The following is a 27952-nucleotide window of genomic DNA, read 5'->3' as shown; positions in this document are numbered from 1 at the left end:
TTATCAAGTACCCATTGCCAAGTCCATGCCCTAAAGCAGTGTTAAAAGGATAATGCTGCTTAAGGAATTATGGCTGAGTGCTAGATTTCATATTTCGCTGATTTCATGTCCTTAGTGATATGGAGATAAATTGTGAATATAAGATTGTTGCAGATTAAAGAATCAACAATAGAAATGAGAAAAAATAATTTAAATTCATAACATCATGTTCCCTATAGTGTGATATTTGTGTTTCATAGTGGTTTCTTTTTGTTCTGACCTGTGATTTCTTAAATGTTGAATTCCACAGGGAAAAGAAGTTCACTCCATTGATACCAGTAGAGTTCTGCCTGAACCACAAAGAGGTTCAATGTTTTGCCCTAGGTTACACTGTTCCTAAATATCAGGGCAAGACTTGAAATCAAGCATTCTTGACAACAAGAATAATCTTGCATTCACTATACCAAAACAAGTGAATTCTTATCCAATAAATCTGGAATCCAATATGTATAGATGTTAGAAACATTGTGAGCATGTCTTTATTACAGATACTATAGCTATCATCAGTTCATCCTCCACCACAAGCTATCATATAAGGGTTAGAATCTTCCCAAAGGGGCATCATAAATCCACAGTAGACATACATAATAAAAATCAACTTAAAATTAGAAAATGTTATCCTATCAAGAAACAGCTGACATGTAATTTCTTCAATAATAATTGAACATCATTGTAAAAATTCAGTGTGACATATTTACTATACACAACACATAAACTGCTTCATCTTCCTTAAGGTCTTTACAATTGTATATTTACAGATAAATTACAACACTTCCCCTGACTTCTTAGTAGTCTTCTATCATAGCCTTTGCAATTTATGCATTCCCAAAAGATATGTCTTTACCTACACCTCAATCTGGTAATAAACAAATAGGTATATATGTATCCATATACATATATACAGATAGATTAGGTTTCAATCTATAGTAGATTTCAATAAATACTCTCAAATTTAATCTAATAATGGAAATTCACTATATTGGAGCTCTTTCTCTCTCTTATAAGCCTTCTCCAGTACTTCTATGGAAGAAAAGACATCCTTTCCTGACTTTCTGGATTTTTTTGTACACATGATATTAACACAAACATGTCCTACTTCTAACAGAATAGCAAGGGGAAAAAACAAAATATATAAGCCTGAGTCAATCAAAGTCTCTGCCTTTAGTTCTCTTCCTGGACTATTCTCCAAAACATTCATCTAAATTTTTAAAGACCTAAAATTTCTACCCTATCCAAAAATATAAGCAAAAACAAATGATGTAAGCAGCTGTTCTGTGAAATTCAGCCTAGTATAATAAATACAAGTGCTTTAAAGTTGAGAGATGCAAGTACATGCCTTAACTTTGCCACCTGATAGATCTGTCACCATGGTCAAGTCAATTAACTTGAGACTCAGTTTTCTCAACTGTAAAATGGGCATAATACAACTAACTCACTACCTACCTCCTAAGCTTCTCTTAAGAAAGCTAAAACTGTTGTTATGGGAATGGGAATTTAAGATCTTCCCTGCCCCTAGGCCCTCTGATAGGCTTAAGAGACTCTGAGAACCTTCCCTGATTTGAAAAATACACTCTGCCCCCTAATAGGCTGAATATGGTCACATGGAGCTTGTGGTGGGAGATTTTGTTTTCAGGAATGTCCACACCTTGGTGCTTTGTGACTGGGCAGTGGGTCAAGAGGGTTGTGACATTCTCTGAGCCAGGAGAAGACTATATATACCCTGATGTGAGATTTTGTTTTGGGGTTCACTTTGAGAAGTGTTGTGTAATTTGACCAGATGAGACTTTGGGCAGCCAATGAGCCCCCTGGCTTTGAAAACTCAGATGTTGGTGCTTCCCTCTCTGGTAACTGTAACTAGGTATGGATGTAATGGTTGGACAGTTGGAAGCCTGTCTGCTGCTTGTAACTTGTTTATATTTTGTTTGTAATTCTCTGAAGTCCGGAGTGCTGACCTTTTTCCCCTGAACTAGGTGAATGATATATATTTGATTGATTAAAGTAAGCTTGTTAACCCATTTTGAGTTGCTTTCCTTTAGAGAAGCACATCTATGGACCTGTGTTGGCAGCCACCCTGGGGACACTGGGGTGCTTGCTGCTACAGCTGTAAGACTTAAAACATCATATAAATGTGCTAGTATATTACTCTGTGTCATAAACTGATAATTCAAATAGCTGATATCATAGAAATGTTATTTTCATTTCAGGAAATATCATAATTAAGAGGTCAGAAATTTTGGAAAGGCTCAAGCTCCAGGAATCAGGAGTTGAGAAAAGAATGACTTCCTGCTGCCTTAATCCATGCTAAGAATCCAAGAATATACTTATTTACTGAAAGCCTCAATCTTAACTTGCTACACAGGATCTATTCAAAACCATGTCTATTCCAGGACCACCTTGAAGGTCAAGTCATGACAACAAAACATTTATTAAGTGCATGACAGCTCTAGTAATAAGACTTCTTGCAAACAGGTAGAATTTTAGCTGAGACTTGAAAGAAACCAAGGAAACCAGGAGGCAGACACAAGTATAGAGAGCATTCCAGGTACAGGAGAAAAATCTGCAAAAATGCAAGAGATAGAGAGTCAAGTAGGAGGAACAGAAAGGAGGCCAGTGTCACTAGATCACAGAGCACACGAGGAGTAATGAAGTGTAAGAAGATTAGAAAGTCTGTTAGGGGGCTAGATTATGAAGGACTTTGAATACCCAAAAAAAAGGATCTTTCATTTGATCCTGGAGTTGAAACTTAGCCACTGGAGTTTAATGAATAGAGAGGAGATGACTAGACTCTCACTTTATCAAGATCATTTTGACAGCTTATGCACTAGAGTGGGAAGATCTGAGGAAAGGAGACTAACCAACAAGCTACTGCAACAGTCCATGGGTAAGGAGACAAGGCCTGCACCAAGGTGGTGGCAGTGTCAGAATAAACAGTAATTAATACCAGACTGGCAGCAGATGATAAAAGAGAGAGAGAAAGGAGTTGAGAATGAAGCCTACCCTGTGAACTTGGGTGACTGGAAGGATAATGGTGCCAACGACACAGTAAAAAGGAAGCAAGAGGGGCGGCCAGGTAGCACAGCAAGTAAGAGCACAGGCTCCAATGTCGGGATGACCTGGGGATAGAATCTGGGCTCCGACACTTAGAACCCACCCAGAAACACCTGGCCATGTAACCTTGAGCAAGTTACTTAACACTGATTGCTTTAAAAAAAAAAAAAAAGGAAGCAAGAAAGAGGGAAGAATTTGGGGGGAGAAGAAAATGAGTTCACTTTTGAACATGTTGAGTTTAAGGTGTCTAAAGGACATCTACTTATGACATTCTAAAGGGAACCAGAGCTACCCATGGTCTAACTTTTTTTAACCAAATCATTCTGAAGCAACAAAACCAATCTGGATTCTTGGGAAGAAACAAGGAATGGCTCATGACTTGAGTGAACTGAACAAGTATTCATTCCAAGGACACAGTGGATCCATCTTGGTTTGTTGGTGTGCTCTTGGAAGTGCATGTACTGTAACTCATTATAATACTTCTATTGAGTGTCTTTAATTGAAAGGAACTACATATAGCAGTTAGGGCACGATATCCTTATGAGAAAATAATGATTCTTTTTCTTAACACTGCTAGTGTCTTTCACTTTTAAAGAAAGCATGGGCATCTGCTTTTAATAGTTACTTAATTACCTGGGTTGTAACAATGCCATTAGAAAAAAAAAAGTGGGGCAGCTAGGTGGCACAGTGAATGGAGCACTGGCCCTGGAGTCAGGAGGACCTGAGTTCAAATCTGACCTCAGAACTTAACACAAAAAACTAGCAATGTGACCTTGGGCAAGTCACTTAATCCCAACTGCCCTCCAAAAAGTAAAAAAAAAAAAAAGAAAAAAGTAATAATCCTTTTGACTTTGAACTATAGATACTGTTATCAAAAAGTCTTACGACTTTATAAGGTGCCTTATTTTAGCAAATAAAGATCAGATGAAAGAGAAGGGGGGTGGGGAGAGAATCTCAGTACTACTGTGAAATTCTTCATTCCTTAAAATATTTATATTGAATAAATTATGCTATCCAAAGGACAACACTAGGGAAATGATCACATATTACAATTCAAACAGCAAAAAAAAAACAACAACAAAAAACCCCAAATTACAAAACAAATTACATAGAAAACACAAAAGAAAATGTCCTTAAATTATTCTAATAATAAATTATCATGTACTTATATATTTACAAATGTTTGGAGTTTAAGAGGAATTTGGAGATCAAATCCAGTCCCTTAAATTTTACAGATGAGGAAACAGCTTCAGTGTACTTTTCTCAAGGTCTCATAGCAAGTTAGTTGTAGAGCTGGGACTTGAATCCAAGTCTTCTGACTCCTAATTTTGTGATTTTTCTCATGTACCCTATCTGTCTGATTTTTCTAGAATGTATCCTGTGTTCATAAGTGAGTATTACGAATAACCTATACAACTAGTAAAGGAGATAAGAACAATGATGATACAAATTAAAGATGTATAACATATCTTTAGTTAACCCTCAACAGCATCAAAAATTCTGCTATTCACAATCTCACTACTGAACTGTTCCCTCCCTATAGCAATGTTAGGGATTTAATGGTAACAGTTCAGACAATTCCTCACATCAGCAGAGCTCAAAGAAGCTTTAGAAAGAAAAAGAATCCAACATTTTGCTAGCTAAAGAGAGAAAATATTGATTCCTTCAAACCTTTGACAAAGGAGATCATATCTAAGTATAATTAAATTAACCATTATAGATCAACCCAACCCATACTACAGGAAAGAGGCCAACTTTAGCTTTATTCTGTGTCTGAGTTTCCACCCTCTTTCATTGTTTTGTATTGAGAAAATATTTAAGGTTGATTTGGTAACAACTGCTAACTGTATCATGCATGGCTACTACCATCACACGAGCCTGAGAAGTTGACTTTGTATCTGTGTATTCAGACACATATTTGAGAATGGCTAACATAAGGAGACAAGAATGCTTTCTGCACTTTATAAACTGTACTTTGTATCTCCTATTCTCAGAACTTGTGATTTATTCACTCAAGATATTCTGCCTTAATTCTTCCAAGAAATAATTATTGTCTGATTTCTTATGACTTAAAAAGCAGATAATAATCCAATCCAAACCTTTCAACAATTTGCTTTGAAAAAACCATAAATTAGGAACAATGAATTGTACTACTAACCATTCTCCCCAACCCTAAACTTGTTATCTAACTTAGACAGAGCCATAAAAAAAAACACTAGAAAAATATGACAGATTAAAATAGTCAATATAGGAGAAGCTCTGAGAAGAGCCACACTTAATACATCTTTGAAGAAGCTGTGAATACTGAAAAATAATTAGGAGTTATGGCAGAAAATAATAAAAATGTCTACACCATTTGAGCCAGAATCTCTACTGATAAAAAAAGTACCCCAAAGTTATACAAGACAGAAAGGTACCATACATAAATCACTCAATAAACATTAAGCGCCTACTATGTGCCATGCACTGTACTAAGTGCCAGTGATACAAAACAAGGCAAATGATCATGCCTGCCCACGAGGAGCTCACAATCTAATCATATATCAAAATATTCATTTTGTGATAGCAAAAAATGAAAACAAATAGGGTGACCACCAATTTGGTGAAATACATTGTTGGCGAAAAAAAAATGTTAATGAAATATATTATTGCACTGTAGGGAAAGGAAGAATATGAGGAATTCAAAGAAACATGACATATGAATTGACACAGATGAAATTAAGTAGAACCAGAAAAACTATATAGGCAATTATTACAACAATATAAACAAAAAGGCTAATGGTAAACACTACTTAATTATACTAATCAATCTTGACCCCAGAGAAGATATTAGGAAATGAACCTCCCTCCTTTAGTTGGAGAGCTGGGGTACTATGGATAAAACTGAATATACTGCCGGATGCAGTCCATATGTCAGTTGGCTTTGCTTAATAGGGTTTTTGGTTTGTTTGATTTTTTGTTGTTGTTATAAGACAAGTCTATTAGGACGGGTATGTTCAAAAATGTTTAAAAAGGCATCAATAAAAAAGAGAAGGGTAGGGATTTTGGACAGAGGAAACGAAGGAGAGCTTGGGATAACTAGTATCAGGGAATAGAGGGAGAACAATGTTAGGGTGGAATATGGTCACGGGAATCTGGTGGTTAAAGGAGAAATAAGTCATTGCTTCAAGCTAATGCTTGTGCTATAGTGATAAAGGGGTCATGGTGAATTGAACTATAGATATCTAGGACCAGTGCAAATGCTAAATTCCCAATGAGATTTCTGCAAGGCTGATATAATTATAAAATTACAAAAATACACATACAGTATGAATAAATTCTAGAAGCAATGCTATCCAAAAAGCTAAATATAGTAGTACATAGCTGACAGAAATAAATGACTATTTTCTTAGGGAAAGTATGCATTTTGATGACCTGTGGGGTGGGGGTGGAGGGGCCAGGAGTGAGGAACTTATCTTTAGATAACAAGAAGTTTCTTCAACATTGTTACAGCATGAGTAATGCTTCAATCAGATAAAAAGAACCTCTAGAAAACAAGCCAAGTAACTAATATGAACAAAAGATTATAGAAACTAAATATGGGTAGGAACAAGGTAGATGGGAAAACATATCAAAGGAAATGGAAAATTGGATATGGTCTAGTTTTAAATCCCAGAGTACTAGTACTATAGGGTCAATCCTCAGAACATTAATTTAGTTCTAAAGATTTTCTTCCTTATTTTTTTCTATTTATATAAAGAAAAGAGATGTTCTGTCTTCCTTCATTTTCCAATGTTTAAAAATGTTCTGCTAAAATACCATGGCTGACTGCCATTTGGCATTCATCTCATTCAAGTAAGCACAATTTCAACACATTCATTTCCCACAAATTAACGTTCTTGAAAGTTTTACGGTGCCACTTAAATTTTCAGGAAACAATTCCTCGATCCACCCATCACCTATTTCCACAGAGTCAATATTTCACAAAGCCAAGCCAGGAAGACTTAAGTTATATTTAAATGTTTTATTGTTCTTAGTTTCAAACATTATTTCAAGAGCTACTAATGAAGTAAACGATCAAGTTTGAAACCTGTTCAATCACAGAGCTATCATGACCACAATTCTTAATAGCACAACATAACAGCACAACAATTACAGCAATTAACACATATGATGGTTGCCATTCACCTCCATACAAAGAACTCAATTCGTAAACATATAAAATATTTCCCCTACCTATCCCTGAAATGAAGTTGCAATAGTAAACAATTTCATAAAGATATCTATCAATATAAATATGAAATACAAAATCACATTCCAGTGGAACTGATTATACTTCTAAGATTGAGAGAATGGTACTGATCCAAATTTTATTTTGGCCTACTGAAAAGCATAGATTTACTTATATGTTTAAAAACCCAAGCAATTATTTAAGTAGCCTCCCCAAAAAAGTAATCAAAACTTCTTTCAACAGACACCTTACATTACTACTTTGCAGAATATATCCAACAGCTTCTTAATCAAGGGCATTTTATTAACAATAATCTTCTGGTTTCTTAAAACTATCAAAAGCTATATAACTGCCTCTGATCAGACACTGATCTTCACAATTTCCTTTAACATCATGAGAAGTACTGTTTACAGTTTTCATTTTACAGACACAAGTTGAAAGAGGTGAAACTCATTTAAAGACTGAACTAGTTTTGAAATGAGTTTTCTTAACTTTCTGCACATGATTCCACTGCCCCACAGCTGTGTTTATTAAAAATTCCTTCTGATCCTTTGACATTAAATCACATTATACTATACTATATTTTACATAATTACTTTCTTGTCACTCTTTAAGTATCCCTAACATTCCTCTTTGATTCATTTGGGACTTCTGATAGGAGCCTTCTGGAAATTCAGAGAAGTACTATGATGCATAGAAAGGACAATCAATTTGAAGTTAGAAGAACCGAACTTGAATTCTGGTTCTGCTACTTACTTCTCTGGGTCTCAATTTCTTCTTCTAAAAAAATGGAAAGGTTTAAACTATTATGCTCTCTAAAGTACCTTATAACTACAAATACTTTTGTCTACTTCCCACCCAAAAATGAAATATATAAGATAGTGTCTAACATAATCTAAGGTAGCCTTATCTCTAGTCCTTGATAACAGTATTTAAAATATATGTCTTGAGTATATACTTTTTGAAAATTATGCTTCCATTCTATTATTACATATGTCAAAACTCCTCAGTGTTTAATGAACAACTTCTGGATACCTACTTAAAGCCATATTATCTAACTGCATAACATTCTAGAAGGGACATAATATCACTATAGAAAAGGACCAAAATGAAAGCAATCTAATCAAACATCCTGCCTGCACAGACTTAAAATACACGGGCACTTTTAAAGAGAAAAAGAAAAGCAGTGTTTTTTATATCTTATACCCCTTAAAAGTATCCTATGATGCTCAGTTAAAACTATGTTGAAAAAATAAAGGTATTCTCCATGAATAAAAGGTAAACCCTTAGTTGAAATCAATCATTCTCCTTAAAAGCTGTTATAAATGTGTCATTGGACTATTGCCCTAACAAGTATCACAACTGATGTATAGTTTACTGAAAGAGTGGGTCCCAATCTGATTCTCAGGTTAAGACTTGCTCATGGTCAAAAAATAAACACAGTATCAATAATTGATCAACACCTACAGTAAATCCCATTAGATAAATCACAACTACTGAGTATACAAGAGGTTCCTGAATTTCCCTTCTTTCTGGTCACACTCTTTCTTGTCTTCTAAACTTCAGTTCTAGTCTACATCTTTAAACAATGGTAGATTAGAAGGAAAAGAGATTGAACAACTTCAATCTGAGATATATCCTCAGCACACTCTATGATCAGTCCAATCACACTGCCTTTTGTTTTCCCCCAAGGGATCTCTCACACCCACTAAGTATGAATGGTAGAATAATTGACCACTCTCGGGTTCCACATGGGAGGTCCCTCAGTGTCAATTTTCACCCATCACTACTAACTGATACCTACCCGGAAAGAACGAACGGAACCACTCCAATGTAATCCCATCCACTCTTGCTAGTTCAAGCATTCGGTTCAGCATCACCTCATGACCAACACGAAAGCAGCTGAGGCTCTAATATAATCAGCATGGAAAGTTGTCTCAAATCCAGCACTCGAGGAGGATCATCCTTCAAACACACCAACGCTGTCTCCAAGCCACGCTGGGTTCTGAAACCAGACTGGAAAATATTATATATGTATATATATAATAAAACTCCCACAAACCACTCTGCTACTTTGTCACAATACTGCTGCTTAATCAATTTTATATAAATTTCTCATTGAAATTACCTCAACAAGAGACACTTTTAAGAACAGAGTACATAAATCTAAGCATTTATCTGCTCTGTTCCCTAGTGAAGACAGTCATAGTAGTGGAACAAAGACAGAGTGAAAGAAAATGAAACAGATAACTAATATTAGTAGCATTCAAGGTCAATATTTCCTAATATGGCACCTAGAATGAGGGCCATGACAATGTACAAACAAGCACTTGCCCAATATCTTATAATATAATCTCTGCTTTTTCCAAGGAATGATCAATGTACTCACACTAGAAATTGTACCTAAGTTAAGGGAACTTTTCTCCAGTTCTATGGAAAAAATCCAGGCCTACTGTGTTGTCATTCATTTTACCTTTTTAACTACTATAATCTTGCCTACATTATCTAACTTATGAATAACCAAAGCCCAATAGATAGGGTTCACTCTTTTAACATATACAGTAGCCAGGTAATTCTGGTTTTATAATAAATGCTAAGTTTTAAAAACAATAAAAATAATAACCATCCCCAGGGCTGACTGCATGCCTAAGAACAAAAATAAATATGGTCTACTATCTCTTCTTCACTTCTCTAAGGGATGTTATTACTTAGAATAGAAATATAAACCGTAAAAACTATATAGGAGCCTTCATTCTACGTTGTAAGGGAAATTTTAGATGAATCAGACATTTCTATTTTGAAGGGTTTTCCTGCTCTCTTCTTTACCATGAATTATTAGATTTTTAAAAATCTCCTTGCTTATATTCTGATATCAATATTATATATTACTAATAAAAATGTACACGTTTCCCAAAAATCAGTCTCTGTTTCTGTAAGTTTATTTTTTGAAGACAAGTGAAATTATTATGCTTTTTTATATATGATCTAGTGATATTGCCTTTCTTACTGTTCCTCACACACAACAATTCATTTTTTCACTTGTATTTTTACTGGCTGTCCACCATCCATTGAATTTTCTCTTCTCCTTTTTGCTGGCTTCCCCATCACCCTTTAAGTATCAGCTAAAATCTCACCTTCCATAAGAAACTTTTCATACTCTTACACAATTCTGGTGTGTGTGTGTGTGTGTGTGTGTGTGTGTGTGTGTGTGTGTTGGGGATGGGGGTGAGGGGATATGTACATGTATACGTGTATACACATGCATAGATATATATAAACAGGTACATACATACATATATACACATATATTTGTCTTGTATGAAGTCAAGTGCTTTCAAATTGTCATCCCCCCCACCCCTACCCCCCACATTAGCCTATAAGTTCCTTTAGGCAAGGACTATTGTTCCTTTTATTTTGGGACAGAGTAGGAGGAATCTCTAGTGCTTAGCACAGTACCTGGCACATAATAAGCTCTTAATAAATGCTGTTTATGTGACCTGACTTATGTGACCTAACTAATACAAGTTAGCCTAAGTAAAATCATTATTTGTTCTAAGCATATAGGCATTTATAAGACTACTACATGGAAATACCAATTCATTTAAATGGAATTATGTCCTTTAATCATCCATATATTGGTCAAATTGCTCACCCTACTGACATTTAAGTTCAGCTTTTGTTAAAAGTTGAGAAATGTCCATTAGGTTTATTAGGTCTTTATTCTTATGATTTTTTTTAACTTAACCCTCCTGCTAATGTAAAAAATTCAGTTGTAAGATGAATGCCAGAGACCAAAAAAGCAAAAGCAAAAACAAAAATAAAACACTCTACTTCTCTGTGAGCTCTTCACTAACTTTATAACATCCCAAATGATCATATCACATGTAAAACAACTCATAAAAGGATTGCAAGATTTATGCTGGCAATGTAATCTTCCAACAGTGCAAAGTTTTCAGAATATATTTCAGAGGACTTGGAAAATTCTATCAGTACCCAATTAAAACTGATAAGACTACCTTGTTGGTCATATTTTATTAGAATCATAGAATCTTGAAGCTGGAATAGTTCTCAGAGGCCATATGTATGGTATCCTGACAATTCAAATGCAAATGACATATGAAACCTCATACTACAAAGAATAACCCAGACTCTACTTACAGACCACTAGTACTAAGCAACACACTACCACACATAGTTGCCCATTTCATTTTTGTTAAGAGCTCAGATTGTTATGAAACATTTTTATGCCCCAAATTTTCATCCCTATACTTTGTACCCATTAGTTCATTTTTAGACAATTCTAATATTTAGAGACCTCAGCTATATATTGAAATGAAATCTGACTGTCACATTTCCTTGTCATTTTTGTTCCTAGTTGTATATGTCCTCTGGGGACAAGCAAAACAGATCCTCATAGTATTACTACTACTAATAATAGTAAGCATTTATATAGCACCTACTATGTGTTAGTCATTGTACTATGTTCTTTGCAAATAGTCCTTGTTATTTGTGGATACTATATTTTCAAATTCATCTACTTGCTAACAATTATTTATAACCCCAAAAATCAATACTCCCAATACTTTCATGATCATTTGGAGACATAGACAGAGTATCAAAAAACGAGTCCTCTAATAAGCACATTCCCACCAGAGGTTGAACTAGGCAACACTTTGCCTTCTTGTTTCAGCTTTTGTACTGTAAACAAGTATCATTTTTGTGTGCCACATTTTTGCACTTTTGTGCTTTTTGTTGGTAATTTCGTTATTTTAAATAACCCCAAACATAGTTCTGAAGTACCATCTAGTGTCCTAAAATGCAAGAAGGATGATGTGTTAGATATAATTCGTTCAGATCTGAGTTACAGTGCTGTTGGCACTGGCCATGAGTTCAATTTTAATGAATCAACAATATGGTCCAGAAAAAGAAAGAGAAAACTCACCAGTCTCTACATGAGGGCACTCTGGAAAGTGCTGAAGTAAATGTTGTGACTTCAGTGTATTTATGAAACACAACTACCACAAATGACAAGAATCAACTGCAATTATCTTCACCAATCCTCACAACAGCTTTGGGAAGTTGATGCCATTTTACACTCAAGAGAACTGAGGCAAACAGAGGTTGACTTGCCACATAACTAGCCACATAGCTATTAAATGTCTGAATCTGAATTTGAACTCTGATTTCACTGACCATTCAGCCCTAGTGCTCTTATCTACTGTGTCATCTTGATGCCTCTGAATTCCACAATTCATTTCTTCTCCCAACTCTTCTTTGTTTCAAGGTAAACTAGAACACTAGTACCTGTGTGACCTATCAAGTCACTTAAACTCTCAGGGACTCAGTTACTTCATCTATAAAATGAGAAGGTTGAATTAGATGACTTCTATTGATCTATGATCCTATGATTTAACTCATCCTTCTACAGTAGTCCCCTGACCACCCTCCTTTGGATATGCTACTGCTTATTAATAACCTCCTCAAAATATAGTACTCAGAAAAGAAAAATATCCAGATGTGGACTGACCAAAGAAAAATAATTTAAACTATTTAAATGAATTTTAAATCTTCTGCAACTGTTTGTACCATTATGCTTCATTAGCTTGGAAGTAGAATACAAGCTCAGACAGCTTTAGACCAAACTAAATAGGCAATGGACTGAATATATGCACTTATTGAGTCGCAATAACTCAAATAAAATGTAAAGGAGTTATGATTTTCACAAGTGGAAAGAATACTCACAGAGTTTAATCAAAGATCTTTTGAAGTGAAAATCCTTACTTTAGACAGTGACTTTTAAATGTTTTTTAATGTTTTTAAATATTTTAAATGTAAGGGTGAGGTTAATTAATAGAATAAACTCAATATGTACCATACAGAATGAATGAATATAATAGCAAAAAACTATTTTGATAAACCCGAAGTTCCTAATTACTTGGGGAAAGACTCACTCTTTGACAAAAACTGTGGGTAAAAGTGAACTGCAGGGGAGTCAAGAAAGCGGAGTAAAAGCATGACCTCCGAGCAGATGCGGCTTCCACCTTCCCCAATCAATGTAGAAAGTGGACTCTGAACAAACTTTAGAGCTGCAGAACCCACGAAATTACACAGAGAAGCTAACCTCCTGATGAGGAAAGCCAGGCAGGCCAGCAGGAATCAGCTAGTGCAGCAGAGGCGAGCCCAGGCCCATGTGAGATGAAGGTTTTAAGCCCCAGGGCGAGTCTGACCAGCCGCAGGCTGGAGGGACTCCAGATCACCAGCAGCTGTGGTCATTTCCAGAATTATCAACTCACAGATGCAAAGGACAAAGTGAGAGGTCAGTGGAGTCTAGACTTTGGGACCCAGTAAGAGGGAGTACGCCACGCGGCATAGCCAGCACCACATGGCGACTTCAGCTCCTGGCCTGCAGAGTGTAGGAGGACCAAGTGACCAGTCTCAGGGGTAATAACTGTTGCTTTAACCTGCTTGGATCTGGATTACAGTCTAGGGTGGAGGTCCTGGGGTGTGTGTCTAGCTTGTCAGAGCGTGTGGAGGCCTCAGAGAGGGCACCCATCTAATACCTCCAGCAACCGAGGAAACCCCATCATTTGGGACAAAAGCTCCCCTGTCTGGTGGCAGAGTCCTACTGTGGCAAAAAGCCCAGGGGTCAAGTGACTGAGGGGCTCCATGACCAGGAAAAGGAAACAAAGCAGACAGAAGAATCCAACATTAGACTCCTATTTTGGGGACAAAAAGGAGCAAAGCATGGAACAGGAGGAAGACAGTGAAGTCAGAACTCCTGCACCAAAAGTTTCAAAGGAAAATACGAGCTGATTACAGGCCATAGAGGACCTTAAGAAGCAGATAAGAGAAGTGGAGGAAAAATTGAGAAGAGAAATGACAACAATGCAAGAAAATTACAAAATGAGAGTTAACAGCCTGACTGAGGAAAATAACACCTTAAAAAATAGACTAACTCAAATAGCAAAAGAGGTTCAAAAAGGCAATGAGGAGAAGAATGCCTTAAAAAGCCGAATTTGCCAGATGGAAAAAGAATCTCAAAAGCTCACTGACGAGAATCATTCCTTCAGAATTAGACTGGAGCAAATGGAAACTGATGACTTTATGAGAAATCAAGATGCTGTTAAACAGATCCAAACAAATGAAAGAATAAAAGGCAATGTGAAATATCTCATGGGAAAAAACACTGACCTGGAAAATAGATCCAGGAGAGATCATTTAAAAATTATTGGACTACCTGAAAGCCATGATCAAAGAAAGAACCTAGAAATCATCCTCCAGGAAGTTCTCAAAGAAAACTGCCCTGCTGTTTTAGAACCAGAGGGCAAAACAGAGGTTGAAAGAATCCACCAATCACCTCCTGAAAAAGATCCCAAAAAGAAAACTCCTGGGAATATTATAGCCAGGTTCCGGAATTCCCAGATTAAGGAGAGAATATTACAAGCAGCCAGCAAGAAACAATTTGAATATTGTGGAAACACAATCAGGATAACACAGGATCTGGCAGCTTCTACACTGAGGGATCGAAGGGCTTGGAATATGATATTCCGGAGGTCAAAAGAGCTGGGATTAAAACCAAGAGTCACCTACCCAGCAAAACTGAGTATCACGTTTCAGGGGAGAATACGGTCATTCAGTGGAATAGAGGACTTTCAAGCATTCTTGATGAAAAAACCAGAGTTGAATAGAAAATTTGACATTCATATACAAGAAGCAAGAGAAGCATGAGAAGGTAAACAGGGAAAAGAAATCATAAGGAACTTATTCAAAGTTGAACTATTAACATTCCTACATGGAAAAACAATAACTGAAGGGAATATAAATATATATATACATATATATACACATATATGTCTATATATGAGGGTACATAGGCATACGAATACATATGTGAATGTGTGTACATATGTTTACATGTATACATAGATAGAGGGCACAGGACCAATTTAACAGGAAGGAATGAAAAGGTGAAATTAAGAGGTGAGAGAGGAATATAATGAGAGGAGATGGGGAAAGAAAGAATGGGGTAAACTATCTCATATAGAAGAGGCAAGGGAAAATGGTTACAATGGAGGGGAAGAATAGGAAGGCAGAAGGGAATGGGGTCAACCTTACTCTCATTGAATTTGGCTTGGGGAGGGAATGAAATACACACTAAATAGGGGATCTCACCCTACAAGAGAGTAGGGGGGGAAGGGGATAAGAGGAAAGGCAGGCTGTGGGGGAGGGAAGTTGGAAGCACCCACTTTGGAAAAGGGATGGGATCAAAGTAGAGAATAGAACAAGTGGGAGGTGGGAGAGGAGGGAGGGAAATATAGTCAGTATTTTACAATACATCTACTATGTTATTGTTTTGCATTAGCCGCACGTGTACAACCTATACTGAACTGCTTATCTTCCCAGTAAGGGTGGGTGACAAGGGAGGAAGGGAATGAATCTGGAATTCAGTTTTAAAATCAAATGTTTAAATTTGTGTGTGTATGTGTGTGTGTGTGTGTGTGTGTGTGTATTACTATTTAAAAAAAGTGCACGGCAGTCTGGCAGAAATTAGGTATAGATCAACATTTTAGATAATATACAAAGCTAAGCAACAAATGCGCTTAGATATAAAAGGTTACATACATCATGAACAAATTAAGAGGAGCCAGCAAGAAGATACCTTTTAAAACTACAAATAGGGTAAGAGTTCAAGAACAAGCAATGTATATAAAATATCACAACTCTGATTACATAAATTAAAAAAGTAGCAAGTATCTATGAAAACTGTCTCATGAAGAAGGTCTTAAGAAACTGATTCAAATTTATAACAAGAGTCATCTTCAACATTTAAATGGTCAAAGTATATTAACAGGTACAAATACAAGTTATCAACAAGTATATGAAAAAATGTTCTAAATTAGTAAAATTAGAAATATTCCAATTAAAGCTACACTATAAACTCAAAACCTCCAGTCAGTATTTGATAAAAATTGCTGATTAAACAAGACCACAGTCTGGCAGAAATTAGGTATGGAGCAACATGTCAAATCACGTAGGAAGATCAGCTCCCAATGGGTACATGGCCCAGATGCAAAAGATCATACTGTAAACAAATTAGAGGAGCAAGCAAGAAATTATTTTTCAGATTTATTGATAAGGGAAGAATGCATGACTAAACAAGTTATAGAGACAATCACCCAAGATAAAATGAACAAGTATTGGGTCACAGTAAGTCATCTAACATATCAAAGTGTGGAGTAGTTGTGATTTTTCTGTTTGTTGTACAAACAAATCTAATGTAGTAAAAATTAAACAGCAAACAGTGAAATGGGGGAAAAAATCTTTGCAGAAAGGTTTGCTGATAAAAGTCTCATATCCAAGATATATAAGGAATTAATTAAAATTTATAAGACTAAGTGCCATTCTCCAATAAATAAATGAGAAAAGCACATGAATAAGCAGTTTTTAAAGGAAGAAATCTAAGAAAGGAACAAGCAACAATCATATGAAAAAATGCTCTAAAAATCACAAATAAAGCATTGCACATTGAAGCAAATTTGAAGTTCTACCTCATACACATAAGACTGGTAAAGACGAGAAAAATAGTAAAATGACAAATGTTGGAGGCTTTACAATAAAACTAGAACACTAACAAAGAAAACCCCAAAAGGAAGCATGAATAATCAGACATGACTGAAAAACTACTAAACAACAACAAAAATCAATTTTCCCTATATAGGTCCCAATAGGTTCTTCTATTAGGGAATGGTTAAATAAATTGTGGTTAATGAGTGTAATGAATTATTACTGTTACATAATAAATGATGAAATGGATAGTTTCAGGGTAACTGGAAAGAACTCCATGAAATGATGCAGATCAAAGTAAGCAGAACTAGAGTAATTTATGCAAATAACATTACAGAGGAAAACAACTTCAAAAGACATTAAAACTCTGATCAATATTATGATCGAGTCCAAAAGAATGAAGATGAAACATACCACTCACCTCCTCACAGAAAGGTAATGAACTTAAAATTCAGAAAGAGACATATTTTCATACAAGGCTAATATGAGAATTAGTTTTGTTTATAACTAGACCTATACTTAAAAGAAATCAAAGAAAGTAAAAAGATCCATATTTCAAAAAAAAAAGTCATAGCTACTCTTTTTGTAAAGGGCAAAGAACTGGAAATGAAGGAGGTATTTATTCATCCATTGGGGAATGGCTAAGCAAATTATGGCATATGAATGTAATGGAATAGCACCATGGCATAAGAAATGATGAAAGGGATGAGGTCAGAGAAACTTGGGAAAATATGTATGAACTGATATAAATGAAGCAAATAAAACAAGGAGAACAAGTTATATAGTAACTATACTACCGTGTTTCTCCAATAATAAGACCTATCCCGAAAATAAGCCCTCCCCTTACTGTGTAAGATTCCTCTAAAATAAGCCCTATTCAGATTGCTACTGTAGTGAAGGTGATCCCCTGCGCTACACGCTACATTACGGTACCCTCTGTATGCCACATCTCCCCCCCCCCCCCCCCCGTGAAAGCGCTCCGAGCTGCATCCAATCAGAGCTGCAGCAGTGAGCGCGTCATCCTGTTCTTCCCCAGTGATTTGCTTGCTGGCGCCATTGAGAGCAGTGCCGCAGAGGAGAGCTGAGGCAGGACAACATAAAAACCCAGTATGTAAGCAGGAGTGAGGGAGCATGATGGAGGATAAAAAGGGCATGATGGAGGAAAAAAGAAGAACTCAGGGGGCATGATGGAGTGAAAAGAAGGACTGATGGTCATAATTTTATTATTCTGTCTGTTTTGACCCCCAGACATGAGTACAAAAAGGAAGAGCTACGGTATACTGTTGAGTATAAGAAAGCAATTGTAGAGGAGTCACATGGCAAGCATCTTGCAGTTTTCTGTAAAGAAAAACTTTTGGATCTTCGAATGGTCAGAAAATGGAGAGCAGATTATAATAACCTTAATCAACAGGTGGATGAGGGAAAAGGGGAAAAGCGCAGGTCTGGATCAGGTCGGCAGCCCTTATATCCTGACTTGGAGATCCTCATTGGTGAATGGATTGCTGACAGGAGAGCAAAGGCCTTGGTTGTGTGCAGGGCTGATATTCAAGCATTTGCCCTTTCAATGGCACCAGAGTTTGAAATCTCAGAAGGATTCAAAGCATCACAACACTGGTTGGACGGTTTCCTTCAACGGTATGAACTGTCCCTAAGAAGATCAACAACACTGTTTAAACTGGAAGATGCTGAAGTTATTAAACGTGCACTTGCATTCAAGTCCTTTATTGATAGGATCGACATTTCCAAGTACCAAACCTGCAATATGATTGCTATGGATGAAACTGCAGTGTTTATGGGACAAGGATCTCAAACAACAATTCCTCACGGGGTGCAACGTCAATCTACATTCCCACCACTGGCTATGAAAGTGCACAGGTCACCTGTGTTTTGGCAATTCGTTTGGATGGAAAGAAAGACACACCTCTAATCATCAGTAAGGGCAAGAAAGAGAAGACTGAACATGTATCTGGCATTTACGTTCTTGAAACCGAAAAAGCCTGGTGTACACAAGCCATTATAAGAAAGTGGGTTGATTTAATGCTGCCACTTGTTATGCAAGGTAACCAAAGAGGTCTGATAGTCTGGGATTCAGCCAGCACTCACCGCGCTAAAGAAATGAAGAACTTCCTTGCAGAGAGAAGAATAGATCAAGTAATGATTCCTGCAGGAATGACTGCCTATCTCCAGACCCTTGATATTGCAATAAACAAGCCATTCAAGGACCATTTGCACATGGAAGTCAATGACTACATTGAAAATAGAATGGAAAGAAATCAGCGTGGAAACTTTGTGAAGCCCTGTCTGCAAGAAGTCGTGACTTGGGTGAAGAAGTCATGGGATAAAATTACTGACAGCTATGTCGCCAAGGCACTACGAGCAGGTTACCTGTACAAGACATATTCATTTAAAGAGAGCTATATTGCTGGACATGACAGATTGGGTCCACTTCTTCTGAAGGAAATGGAGGCGCAAGACATCCAGGACGGAATTCAGGGTATGGACACTTATGACGATGTTGTTGAAGAAGATGACATGATCATTATTGAATAAAGGTACATTTTTTTGTTCACATTTACCTGTTTATTAAAATTGCTGTCAATGTTCATTACAATAAGCCCTCCCCTGAAAATAAGCCCTCTGGTGTTTTTCTGTCCAAAAAAATTAATAAGACAGTGTCTTATTATCGGGGAAACATGGTATAAAGACAAAAAAACTTTGTAGAAAGGCAGGTTTCAAGTATATTTAAGGAAATGCCTCTGAATGAGAGCTACTGTAAAATACAACGGGCTGCCTAAGGAAGTAGCATGCTCCATGTTATAAAGGAAAGGGACATACTAATAATCTGATAGGAATGCTAGACAAGATTCAAATTCTGGGTAGATATTTTACTACATGACATTCAAGGTCCCTTCCACCTCTGGCATTCTATCATTCTTTGCTGTAAAGGGGATTCATTTTGCAGATTCCATTTTGTAGTTGGGTTTGACTAGATGCTTGTTAAGATTGCTTTCAACTATAAAACCATACAAATAGTTTGACCTAAAATTATATTACATAAAAATCTGATGCCAGTAAATGGTCTCCAAAAATTCAGAACACAGCCTAACATCTTCAGAATTATCTCATACAGACAGGCCCAAATTTACATTGATGCAACTTATTTAAGGTTCTTGCGTATACAAATGGATATCAGAACAGTTGATTCATTTGGGTGACCACAGGTACTCATCTCGTCTCCCAGGTCCCAGGACACCACTTTCTCCTGTTTCTCCTACATATCAGACTGCACCTTCTTAGTCTCCTTTACTGCATCCTTGTCCAAGTCACACTTACTTACATGGGTGTCCCCCAGGGCTCTGTTCTGGGCCCTCTTCTCTTCTCCTTCTAGACTACTTCACATGGTGATCTCATTCTATGATTTTCAAATCCACCTATCCTGCCTTCACCTCTCTACCAACCTCCAATCTCTCATCTCAAACTATCTTTCGGAGGTCTAGAACTGAATGACCAATAGAAATCTTAGAATCAACATGTCCAAATTTGAGATTATCACCTTTCCCCTTAAACCATCACACCAGGCCCTCTCTCCTAACTTCCCTATTATTAGAGGAAAACACCATCCTCCATGTCCCTCAGGCTCACAACCTTAAGTGTCATCCTTAAGTCCTTACTCTTTCTCACCTGCCAAGGTCTATCGATTTCATCTCTGCAACATCTCTCAAACACACCTTCTTCTCTTTTCTGATATTGCCTCCACCCTGGTACAGGCCCTCATCACCTCACACACAGGAATAGCCTGCTAGTGAGTCTTCTTCTTTCAAGTGTATACCCACTTTAATCTATCCTCCATTCAGCCTCCAAAAGTTTTCCTGAAGTACTATGTCACCCCCAACCTCCCCTCAAGACACTCCAGTGGTTCCCTGTTGCCTCTAGGATAAAGTATAAAATCTTCTATTTGGCACTGAAAGCCTTCATAGTATATAGCCTGCCTTACCTCCTTTTCCAGTCTTCTTACACCTGACTGCCTGCCATGTACTCTTAGATCCAATGACACTTCTTCCTCATCATGATCTATTCAAATCCTCTGCTTCCTTCAGATCCCTTATTTGTATATACTTGTTTGGTAGTGGCCTCCCCTTTTAGATTGTGAGCTCCTTGAAGGCAAGGTCTATCTTTTCCCTCTTTCTTTATCCCAGCACTAAGCACAGTACTTGGCCCAATATTGTGTGTTCACTCATTTTTCAGTTGTGTGCAACTCTTCATGAACCTATTTGGGATTTTCTTGACAAAGATACTGGAGTAGTGCTATTTTCTTCTCTAGTTCATTTTACAAATGAGGAACTATGGTCAAAAGATCTGGGTTCAAGTCTCTCCTTTAACACACACTTGCTATGTAACCACTGTCCCAGGCAACTATCTAAGCCTATGAGTTGCAAGGTAGTTGTTCATCCCTAAAAGTGGAAGACATTAACTGAGCAACAATATGCTACAATCAATAAAATCACATGTCTGCGTCCTTCCCTGTGTACATAGGGGTGTGTGGAAAGGTGGAAGGTGGCCACAAGAGGACTCCCACTAGATTTTCCACTCAAGATGGACACTTCTTTTTATGTATTGTCATCCCCCACCAGGCTGTGAGCACCGGGAGGGCAGGGGTTGGTTGCCTTTGCCTTTCTTCCAATCCCCAGTGGTTGGTACGGTGCCTAGTGTATAGTACACACTTAATAAATACTGCTTTTTGTTGTTGTTCGCCTAGAGTCAGGATGCTCCAGTCTAGTGAATCCCTGAGCCTTCTACTGCAATCCTGATGATGCCAAACAATGTTCACAGAGAAATACAGGGGTGTGCTGGTAAAATATTTAAAAACCAGACTTGGAGGAGGGAGAGAGAATGTATGCACATAGACACTTACAAATTTCATCTGAATTATTAACACTTCCCTAAGTCTAAACAATCAACAACAAAAAAGTTCTAATTTATAGCAATCACCAATTCCATTGGTGTAAATGCTAACAAAGAAAATTTAACAATCGGTTTGGTTTGATCTAGCTCCAATGCACCCATTTGTATCAAATCCTAATTTCTCTCCTGAGATACAGTTACACACCTCCGATTGCTTATTAGATACTGCAAACTATCTGGTCCTTAAGTACTGTAAACCCAACACATTCAAAATAGAACTCATTAGTTTTTCCTCCATTTCTGTGGAAGTTACTGACATCCTTCAGGTCTCCTGCGGTCAAAACCTCAGAATTACCTCAACTTCCTACTTTTTCTCAACTGAAATATCCAAGCAGTTGCCAAATCCTGTTGTTTCTCTCTATACAATATCTCTAGCATCAATCCCTTTCTACTCAAACAGGCAACATTCTAATTCAGTACTTTATCAGTCTTCCACTTTGGTCACAGAAACAGCCTCCTAATTAATCTCTGTCTCAAGTTTCTGCCTACTCCAATCCAACCTCTATATAGTTGCTAAAAAAACTTTTTCTGAAGTTTGGATCCAACCATCCCCTGCTCAATTCACTCCAATGGTGCCCTATTGTCAATCAATCTACTAGGATTTAAAATTAAACAACTGCTATGTGCCAGACATTGTACTAAATGCTGGAAAGGCAAAAGACAGTTTTTGTTCTCAAGGAACTCATTCTAATTATGATGATCATATGCAAACAACCATGAAAATTAAGCTATAAGCAGAATAAATTGGAGATAATCAACAAAGGAAAGTCACTAAGATTAAAGAGAATTGAGAGAAGTTTCTTGTAAAAGATGGAGCTTTAGCTGAGACTTCAAAGAAACCAAAAAATTTAGGAGGTGGAGATGAGGAGGGGGAATTAAAGATATGGAGGACAACAAATGAAAATGCCTGGAGTAAGGAAATTGAGTTTCTCATATGAGGAAGAGCATGGTGACTAATGTCACTGGATTGTAGAATACACAGGAAACTATAAAGTATCAGAATACTGGAAAGGTATGAAGTAGCCAAGTTATGAAGGGTTTTAAAAGTCAAAAAGATTTGATCCAGAGTTGACTGGATAGAGGAGTGACATGATCAAACTTTCACCTTATGAAGATCAATATGATGGCTTAAGTAGAATATGAACTGGAGTGGGGAGACCAGCAAGTTTCTTCAATAGCCCCTGTATGAGGTTATAAGGGCCTACATCACGGTGATGGCAGTGTCAGAGGAGAGAAAGGAACATAAATAATAATGATGATAACACTGTAAGGTTATCAAATCACTTTACAAATATCCCATTTTATCATTACAACCATCCTGGAAGGTGATGATACTGTTATCTATATTTTAGAGATGAGAAAACTGAAGCATAGAGAAGTTATCTGAGTTGCCCATGGTCACCCAGTTAGTGTCTGAGGCTGGAACTGAACTCTGGCATTCTTGAGTAGAAGGACTGGAAGTCATGGTGAAGAAGAGCAGGTTAAGGAGTTATGAGGCAACTGGAGGCAGCTAGGTAGTGATCAATAAAGTGTTGGTCCTAGAGTCAGGAAAACCTGAGTGCAAATCCAGCTTCAGACACTTACCAGCTCTCTGACCCTGGGCAAGTCACTTAATCACTGTCTGCCTCAGTTTCCTCAACTATAAAATGGCAATAATAACATCTACCACCCAAGGTTATAGTGAGGATCAAATGAAATAATATCTGCAAAGTGCTCAGCACAGTACCAGGCACATAGTAGGTGGTTAATAAATGCTTATTTCCTTCCCTTCCATTCCATCCCCACCCCTCAAGGCAGAGGGAGTGGTAAAAATAAAAAACAAATTGTAATTAAAATATTTCAGAGTTCATGAACTTATATGTATAAAACGTACATGTTTGGTGTTGGCAAGATCAAGGATAAGGTCTGTGTGAATTTGAGGAATAGAAGAGATCATATGAAATTGTTAAGCTGAGGAACTGGGGAAGTAGGGTATTTCAAAAAGAACCAATATGTATGCTGAAGTGCCCTAAAATGAGGACAGGAACTAGGGAAGGGAGAAAGACTATGAGCCAGGCACTGAAGTGAAAGAGGGTCAGGAGACAACAGCCCTCAAAAGTCTTGACTGAGTGAAAAACATGAATTATATGACTCTAAAAGAGAGGATTCTAAGAGGAGGTACACCAGAATGGGAGTCTAGTTGTTGTGGGAGTGAGTCAGAGGTTAAGAGGGAAAGTGCAGAGCTGGAAATGGTTGTCAGGGAAGCTGGATAACCAAGCCAGGTCTCAGTGAGTACAAGAAGGAAGGAAGGAGAGGGAAAGGAAAAGGTTTCAAATAAAATATAGCTTGTTACCTACGGAGCAGACATTCCAAGGGGGCAATAGTTTTAGAGTGGGTCATTAGTGGGGTTGGCTTGAGTAGGACAGAAAAAAGGAAGCAGTCACTCTCAGGAAGTCAAGAATAGGCTTTGACCAGGGGCAGCAAGGAGTTCAGAACTACTGGGATGGTAATTAATGATTAGATCAGGGTATATAATCACTGAAGAATGAATTCAGGTAAGTTATCTGAGGTCCACCAAGGTTCAGACTTGAGGCACAGTTGGCCCAGGGTTTCAGCCAGTAGTATCAGTAGCTGGAAGGGATTATGAGGTGACTGGGGGACAGGTAGGCTGATGCGGAGTTTGGGTGGCGCAAGAGAGAGCCTGAAGTGTGATCCATAGGCTGCTCAGGCAGTCCAGATGATATTCTAAGGCAGTCAAAGCAAGCATCTGCTGTGAAGTCTGGGTGGCCTGAGAGTATCTGAACGTGATCCACTCAATGGCAGCCCTAAAAGGATAGAAAGCTCAGCTGGGGAAGGGCAGGCACATTAACAGTTAGGAAGTTTGGGTGTCCAGAGAAGAGTACCTAGGGCATCCCCTGCCTTCAAGATCAAACAAAAACTACTCTGCTTCTGTTTGGCTTGTAAGGCCCTTTACAACCTGGCCCCATTCTACTTTTCTAACCATGAAATACATTAGAGTGGTTCCTGTAGTCTATTGGTTTTCCCAACCTAATACACCTGCTAATCCTCACAAATGATCCTCCATTACCTGCCTCCTCATATGGAAGAGTTAAGTGCTGAAAGAGATAGAAAAAGTATCTATATAAAGAAAAAGTTTTAAATTTAATGGGAAAGAATTTAAGATACTGCTTTTGTCACAGATAAACATTTTTTGATGATTGAAAAGAGTAGGAAAAAAATTTTGGTCTAATGAAAATTAAAATAAGTGTAGGAAGGAACAGTTTTCAGATGAGATTTGAGCAGTTTGGAAACAGAAAATAAACTGTGCAATAAAAAAAGTCAAATCATCTTCTGAAAGATGTAGGGTGGGACTTCATTTGCATACGAACAGTTTGATGGATTAAGGGGACAAAGGAAAAATGTTTTGTTTCATAAAAACTGGGAAAATGTGAGCATGAAGAAATAGTTTTGGAACACAAAATGAGATGGGAAGATGATTTAGGGAACTTAATGCAAAAGGTCATTATGGCCCCTGTGTTCAGCTGTTATTAGAACAAAAAGTATTTTTTTTGCTTTCTGGAGGGCAATTGGAGTTAAGTGACTTGCCCAAGGTCACAAGGCTAGTAAGTGTTAAGTGTCTGAGTTCACATTTGAACTCAAGTTGTTCTGACTCCAGGACCGGTTCTCAGTTCACTGAGCCACCTAGCTGCTCCAAAAAGGGTATTTTTTAAAATGAGAAAACAAATATCTTTGCACAATGAGGTACGGTTAAATAAATTGGTTAATTTTTTTTTAAAAAGGAAATTTGGTGAATTATTCATCTTTTTAAATGAAAAGTTTAGTCACTGAAAGCCAGGAGACTTTGATTTTTGCCACTGAAGTGGAGAGAGAAGATTAGGATTGAAGATGCTAAGACTGAAGCTAAAGCTGAAGAGAATGAAAGCTGAAAAACAGCAAGTAGGTTGAAAAAAGGAGCTTTGACAAAGCCAACATCAAGAACATTAACACTAGTTGGAGAGACTCTGGCTCATTGGATCAGATCATCTGCTCCAGACATTGCTCCTCAGCACCCTCGAGACAGGTTAAGAGGAGAAGCCTCTCTGAAGTCTGTGGCTCTTTACTGCTCCAATCTGATTTGAAAGGAGAAAGCAAAAAGAGAAAATACAGGTTTTACAACTGTTTTGCTAAACAGCTGGAATTAATTGTATATCACCTCACATGTATATCACCTTCAGGCTAGGTCTCCCGGACTCAAGACGCGTCCAGTCCATTGTCCACTCGGCTATCAAAATGATCTCCCTGGAGCAGAGGCCTGACCATATCATTCTCTCATTCAATAAATTCTGGAGTCTCCCTATTCCCTACACGATCAAATATAACATTCTCTTTTAAAGTCACAGATCCCCTCCACGTATCCTACAATTCAATGACTCTTGCCTCCTTGCTATTCCTTAAACAAGACACTGGATCTCCATGCAATTTCACTGGATTTCCTCCATTTCTGGAATTCTTTCACTCCTCAACCTCTATCTTCTGGATTCCTTCAAAATTCAATTAATATTGCACTTTCTGCAAGAAGTCTTTCCTGGTCCTACTTACTAGTACCTTCTCTCTGAGATTATCTCTTCTGTATACATTTTCTTTTTACATAGTTGTCTGCATGTTGTCTTCCCTGTTAGACTATGAACTCCTTGAGAGGAAGGCCTGTCTTCTGTCTTTCTTTCTCTCTCCAGGGCTTAGCATTGGGCCTGTGTCATATGAGGTACTTCAAAAATGTTTATTAACTTGTCTTTATAACACACAATCTTACTAAATGAAGAGCTGGCTAGGTTTGTTTGCCTTGCTCTGAGTTCTGTTCTGATTGGATAATAAAGAATCCTGAGTGAATAACTGGCTGGTCTCCTCTACATAGTCCAGAGATAGGCAGCCTAATGAGATTTGCAGTTCCTTGGTTTAAATTTGCTATCTAAATTAAAAAGTAACACATTCTCAAAGCCCTTTTAAGTGTGACTATAAGTTAAAAGAACTTGTAAACAACAATCAGTTTAAGTATAGAATAAAAGAGGATTTGACCAGCTTGAGAAGATTGAAGACCAACAGACAAGTAGTTAACAGAAACATGGATTCACGTAATGCAAATTCTTGAAAGTACCATTGCCATCAAAGCCCAAAGTTCACAGTTTTGAAGTACCTTAAATGCTTGGGCTTTACTCCTTCATGTGCTTATGCCCACTTTCCCCCACAGATACTGACCCCACTGGAGGGAGAATGTAACCCAGTTTTATACATGGATTATGATGTATTTTGTTATTCATGCATTTGCTTTAATACATGAGTACCCCTGATGCTATTATTTCTCCTTTGCCTTATTGCAAAGTATACTGTCAAGACCTAAAAGTGTCCTCATTTTGTGTAGATGGTTTATGTAAATAGAAGTTCATCAGTGATAGTTCATGATCTAAAGTGGTAAGTAGAAGTTTATTTCCCTTCAACAGGACTACTACTACTAAGACCCTGAGAAAATTAAATGTAACCATAACTGTACAATAGTGGTCTTTTCTCTGGAAACCTAGACTTGCAAGTTAAGTAAGTGAGCCAGTTAGCCAAAGGAATAAGTAAATGTTGACACACTCCTGTGAGGGGTTTGAGGCCATTAACATACGGATGATTATCACATCTCACTCACCAATACCCACATTACACCTGGAATGTATTAATACCTAACTTATCTTTTGAGAAATCATCCCATTTCCTTCAAAACTCACCCCAACTGTAACCTAAATAAAGCCTTTCTTGATGACCCTAACTCCCATTACCCTCCCCTTGCATTTTTCACATATTTATATATGTATCTGTAGTCTCCAATAGTACTTAGGCTTCTTGAAGAAATACTCATTTTTGTCTTTGCTTACTCAGTGCCTAGCACAGTGTCTAGCACACGGGAGGCACTTAATAAATACCTGGTGATTGATAATAACAACACAGAACCAACCAAAAACAATTCAAGTCAATATACAGGTGGTTGTTAACTTTCCAAATATCCGTAATTACCTTCTGAGCAATATCAGTATTATTAAAGCTACGTAGCTGGAAGGTGAGGCAATGGAAATAGAAGTCATTTCTACACTGAATGTGTACTAGAGTTGAAAT

General features: G+C 37.4%; 1 protein-coding gene across 11 annotated transcripts in view; it reads right to left on the bottom strand.

Annotated features, from left to right (window-relative positions):
* The window catches only part of ASXL3 (ASXL transcriptional regulator 3), a 302427-nt gene that overhangs the window by 175701 nt on the left and 98774 nt on the right, over positions 1-27952 (bottom strand). For 3 of the 11 annotated variants that reach the window (XM_069099875.1, XM_069099874.1, XM_069099877.1), the window contains one exon: positions 9102-9313. The exons of 5 other annotated variants lie outside the window; for them this stretch is intronic. The gene's annotated coding sequence lies outside the window, so the exon portion shown is untranslated. The remainder of the gene's footprint in view (positions 1-9101; positions 9314-27952) is intronic. 3 more of the 11 variants (XM_069099878.1, XM_069099876.1, XM_069099879.1) reach the window with 1 other exon arrangement.

This window comes from Petaurus breviceps, unplaced genomic scaffold (genome assembly GCF_028583685.1).
Source record: "Petaurus breviceps papuanus isolate PSGF00001 unplaced genomic scaffold, PetGlider_PUasm1.0 38, whole genome shotgun sequence".
Lineage (NCBI taxonomy): Eukaryota > Metazoa > Chordata > Mammalia > Diprotodontia > Petauridae > Petaurus > Petaurus breviceps.
This window is presented reverse-complemented; position numbering and strand designations above follow the sequence as displayed.